General features: G+C 42.0%; 1 pseudogene; it reads right to left on the bottom strand.

Moving 5' to 3' along the window:
• Nucleotides 1–960: 960 nt before the first annotated feature.
• Nucleotides 961–1,079, bottom strand: LOC134897429 (5S ribosomal RNA; annotated as a pseudogene).
• Between the last annotated feature and the right edge of the window lie 4,891 nt (nt 1,080–5,970).

Genomic DNA, 5,970 nt, shown 5'->3' on the forward strand with positions numbered 1-5,970 from the left:
CGTTCCAATCGTAGTCCACGTGGATCGTTAAGTATGAAAAGGTTCAAAAAAAGAAAAAAATTGTGAAAAACTCATGTCGACCTTTTGAACTGTCGACCTAGAACATGTCGACCTAAAGACCCTGTCGACCTAGACACCCTGTTGACCTAGTTACTGTCGACCAATAGTGGTCGACCTAGACATTGTCGACCTAGTTACTGTCGACTTTCAGTCCGGATCCCCTGACTACATACATATGGCAGTCTTGTAGCATTTTTACAGGTTCCATACATACTGTGTACACTTGAGAAGGGTTCAATTTGGTACCGCACAGGACTTTTTTAGCAATCTTTATGAAGGGCTCTTATAAAATATGTCCCTTGTGAACCAACAGTGCATATACATGAAAAATGCCTGAAGTAGGTATCCAAGGAATTAGTGTGGTTGGCGGTGCACCCAGAGCCAATGGTACGTATCGATATGGCAAAAGAGAAAAAGAGAGACTCTGTGTTGGGGCACTCTTTATATAATAAAACTTAACTTTTAATTAAACATGATAAAAGGATTGTACACAAACAAACACACAAAACGACACAAAAGGAAGGTTTCAGAATTTCACCTCCACATCTGATTTCATAAATTCTTAATCAAAACTGGAGGTAAATGCACTCCGAGAACTAAATGTTCTTGGTGACAGTTGCACCTGAGGTGAAAATATCAGAATAGAAATGTCTAATGAATATCAGTAAAATATCAAAAAGTAAAAGACAGTGGCACATAGCAAAATAATCACAACTGTAATGTTAGTCCAATGTTAAGTACCTACCAACTGTAACATCATCCCCTAGTATAAGCTAATTTGCTGTATACACAGTAGATCTCATGTCAAAAAGTGTATAGTCTAGATAGATAGATGGATTCTATCCAGGTCCAGTCAAAGGTTGCTTCAACACTTCTGCTTTTCACATTGAATAAGGAGTGTTTTTACTGCACCCAATATTCCCTAGAGGTCTCCCATCTAGGTACTAATAGGGCTTCTCACTGCTTTGCTTCCAAGATCAGGCGAGATTGGGCGTAACCAGTGAAATATGGCAGTAATTGCTCAATGGTTGCAAATGAGAGAGTACTGAAATAGATCTGATACAAAGTCATATGACAGTGGACAGCAGAAGACGGACCCTGAACCTATACATTTCTTTGTATCAGATCTATTTCAGTACTCTCTCATCCAAATGCCAGCCAATCATCTCTCTGCAATGCCACGGTAACAGAGAATCTGTGCATAAATATTGGACAGCAAAAGTACTTCTTATCTCTGTATGCGCCAATAACCATACACTCTCTCATATACATATATATGTATATATACTGGTTTTAAAAAAAAAAATATTATTACTTTTGTTTTTATGGGGGTGGGGGGGCTGACTTTTTTGTGAGTCCTGGGCCCCAGAATTTCTGATGGCAGCCCTGCCTGGCAGCACTGGACCTAAGCCCCAGCCCCAAAAATATATCCTGCCTCCCACCAGACTTAAACCTTGCACCTGGTTACGTCAGCCCTCAATTATCAGAGTTGGAATCAGCCCAGGCACAATGTAGACTTCTCAGCCAAACTATAACTCTTACTAAATAGCTCTCAAACATCCCAGATCCTGCGTAATGGTCCCCGACTGTCCTGGGGTTCCACAACACATATTGTCAAGGGCTTTCCTAAACTGTGGTCACAAAGCAGTGAATAGTGTGTCACATTGGCGTTTCTATAATGGGGGCAATGTGTGTGTTGCACACAGGCCCCTGGGTCCAGGGGGGGCCCACACCGCATACACTGCACCCATTTAAATACTTACCTTACTGGAGTCCAGTGGTGGACACAGCGATCGCATGCGAAGTAGCCAAATTGGTCTCTGGATCATGGCAGCGCCATGTTTCCGGAGACCTGCGCATGCGCAGTAGACTCCAGCACAATGACGGAGTCTACAGCGCCATTCAGAGGAGGGGGCCCACCGAAGGTGCACGCGGGCCCCCTCCTCTGTAGAAACGCTCCTGGTGTGTCAGTATAGCTACATAGCTAGAAGTTTTATTAATGCATGGGTAAGCACAGGGGCAAGTGCAGAAACTTTACAAATTCCACCAAACTGTTCATATTATATTTGTGTGCATGATCTGCTAATATAACATACTGTACAGTGTATATAACACATATTACATACAACACTTACTCTGGAAAACCTATAAAAAGGATTCAGTGCAGGTACTCATAGTACTTTGTTGCCCCCTCCTCCGAAAGATGCATAGGGGGCATGGCCGGCGGGAAGGTGGGCTGTCTGGGAGGCATGGCATCACAATTGCATCATCGTGTTCCACCTCCCACTATACAGTAGCAGCGAGTCAGGGCTCCAATTACACGATTAAGCATGAATTGCATCACCGGTTCCCCCCGAGCCGCCCACTTGTACTCTGTCATGGGAGGCCGACGACAGGGTGCGTGGGGCTGGCTGTGGAAAGCGGGATACTCGCCTACCTTTCCAGGGGGGCATGAGTGCCAAACAATCTTTGTGAACCTTCCAGCCATTACAGGAGAGTAGGCAAGTATGAGGCAAGTGCTTGTGTGTAGTTGGAAATTACAATGCAATCATATTTCTGCATACCTTAGTCAGCAATTATGGCCTATTGGGAATTCCTGGCAATTTAAACTCCCTGTTTATGTTTGCCTACAGTGTATGTAATACATCAATTTTGAGACCAACTGTCCATAGAGAATGTACCAGTCTACAATGGTCAAGAACAGGATTAGACAACCTGTGGCACTTCAGATGCTGTGGAACTGCACATCCCAACATTCCTTGCCAAAGTTTTCTGTTAGGGTATGTTAAAACTGTGGCAGGCCATGCTGGGATGTGTAGTTCTACAGCAGCTGGAGTGCCTTAGGTTGCCTACCACCTGGTCTAGAAAACAAATCCCATAATACTGCTCACTACTCCTTCTACAATGAACAAAAACAGGCTACCTAGATGATCACAAAAACAGCATTGCTAGGTTGGCTAGTTTCCAGAAAAACAGGGCTAACATTGAAAAAGTGTTATCAGTTTTATTTTATATGAAACTAATCAGAGCAATTACTTGCTTGATGATGTCCGGGAGGAGAACTCGTAGGCGAAGGTAGATTCCTTAATTTCCAGCAATTACTGTCCTGCCTCATACAAACTCTACATACTGCACTGTAGTAATAGGATGATGCATGGGCGAATGGTATCCGTTCAGATGGTCGACAATGTTAAGGTCGACACTCATTAGGTCGACCACTAGTGGTCGTCAGTGACATGGTCGACTTTACCATCCACATGGACTATGATTGGGAATAGTAACCTGTGCTGAGCGCAGCGGTAGCAGAGTGAGGCACCTTGCCGGCAGCATGCAAGGGAACGCGGTACACTAATTGGGGTTCCTGTTCATGTTGCGGAAAAAATTACACCAAAAACAGTTAAAAAATCCATGTCGACCTTTTCATGTGTCAACCATTTTCATGTGTCAACCATTTGTCCATGTCGACCATGTCAATGTTGACCAATAGTGGTCAACCTGTCGACCTTAACATTGTCGAACCGGGGAGAATTGGGATGGAAAACCAGCCCAGGATATTTTTGGAAGTAACCCTAATGGGAGTGCGGTCTGATAGGGTGGTGTGGTCTTTTGAGGGGGACGGGATCTCTCCTTATATGGTCTGATTGTATGCAATTGTGGCCTTTTTACGTCTTTTGCTGCAGTTGTTTCTGAGACCAGGGGCGGATTGGGAACTAAAAGTGGCCCTGTAAAATTTTGTAGAAGTTGCCAGAGATGGGCAGCACAAGAGGTACAAGATACTGTGTAGCCATGGCAGCATCACTGGATGGCAGAGTTGCTGTACTGCAGAGATGGAATAACAGAATGAATGGGGACAATGCAGTGTACTGAGTGCAGTGGGCTGCCTGTCATGTGAGGTGTGAGGCCACGTGACAACACACAAAACAGGCATCACAGACACGTCGGCCTACCGGGACTCTTCCTGATCGGCTCTATGGCTGACACTTCCCTGGGATGATTTGACTAACTAATCTTCTCTAAACGTACACAAATTGACTTGGTTTTTTAGACATTTAATTTTACAGATTAGTTTGGGGACTTTATTTTTAACCTGCAGAGGTGGACTCAACTGAATTTGAGGGTTTTAGATTAGTAAATGCTGCATGCATATTAAAATGAATGATGGCAGGGGAAACTGCATGCTTTTCAATATAATAATAATTATTCTTATAGTATAAACGTATTCAGTATAAACATATTCTGCATTACTGTATGGAGAGCTTTACAAGTATACAATGTCATTTCTGCACCAGATGCAAACAAGCAATAACACAGACCAGGGAAAGAGAGAACTTTGCATACTATTATATACTAATAGAGGCAGAGACCAAATGTTATACTTTTCTCAATCCTACCCAGGATCCAGTTACTGAGGGGGTGTGACCAAATCCAGAGAGGCATGGCCATGTCCTTTAAAAAAAGTTAAAATAGTCTTCAAGGTGGGCCAGCGACAGCACAGGGGGACTTTTGAGCCCCTCAGCAGCGCTGCAAAAGGAGACACCTTAGCAGCTGTCCCCCCTCTTTGCGCCACTGGCCCTGTCTAGCACCTTCATTAAACCCAGTACACAATGTTGATAGGTTTAGAGTTAACATAGTAAAAATACTAAACCTCAATATGTTTTAATGGCTTTTCATTTTATTTCTGTACGTTTATTTGAAAAAAGATAGGATTACAGACCAATAACCTCTAACACAGTACATTGCCCTAAAGATGTAGACATTTCAAAATATCAGGTTGAAAAATGAATATATGGGGAAGAGTACAGTTAAGATGTACTTTATTTGTGTAATATATAATGTTTCTTAACTTCTGTTTAAGAAACACCCCTGTAATAACTCCTGTTTGTCTGTACTTTTTTAAATACTTTTAAATATTAAAATAAATAGGATGTATTAACTGGTGGGTTGTGAACATTTATCAGTATCGTTTACATTATACAATTATTTCTGTGTCAATTTTTTCATTGAATTTTTTAAAAACAACTTTTATTCGATAGTGAATCTGATATGATCAAGTCAAAGTATTAATGTACAGCTTTTCTTGTACACGTTTATCCAGGCCACCCAGGAATAGTGCCACACAAGCAGATTTTCAGACTCAAATATATTCATTACATTTAAGATTGACATATTGGGGTATAGACAAAGCAATGTAGTTCCAGATAAAAATAGGATTCCCAACCAATCACATGGGGATTTATTATTCTTTAGTAATAAAATCAAAATTTTGACTCAACTATGAGTTATTACTTCATTTTGCAATCAGACAGGAGAAATATATTACAAATTAACAGCACTAGAGAATTATAAAACTGCAGTCAAATCATCTAGACAAGTACAGTATCTGGCAACCTTTAAATTGCTTGTTAGAAAACATGAAATCTTTGGGGGAATGGGGGGAACTAAATTATTTCAACATATTTAGAATTCTATTTTGCTTGTATATTTATGACCTGTGCTGTACTTCATGCTATCTTGTCATTTCACACATTGTGTTGCTTTACTTATTTAATGCAATTATTCAAAGAATTGGAAGCACTGGTTCTCCTGGGTACTGTGCCCAGGGATATTGTTCTCCTGGGTACTGTGCCCAGGAATATGGTTCTTCTGGGTACTGTGCAGAGGGATATGGTTCTCCTGATTACTGTGCCCAGAGATATGGTTCTCCTGAGTACTGTGCCCAGGGATATGGTTCTCCTGGGTACTGTGCCCAGGGATTTGGTTCTCCTGGGTACTGTGCCCAGGGATATGGTTCTCCTGGGTACTGTGCCCAGGGATATGGTTCTCCTGGGTACTGTGCCCAGGGATATGGTTCTCCTGATTACTGTGCCCAGAGATATGGTTCTCCTGATTACTGTGCCCAGAGATATGGTT

This window comes from Pseudophryne corroboree, chromosome 3, assembly GCF_028390025.1.
Source record: "Pseudophryne corroboree isolate aPseCor3 chromosome 3, aPseCor3.hap2, whole genome shotgun sequence".
Lineage (NCBI taxonomy): Eukaryota > Metazoa > Chordata > Amphibia > Anura > Myobatrachidae > Pseudophryne > Pseudophryne corroboree.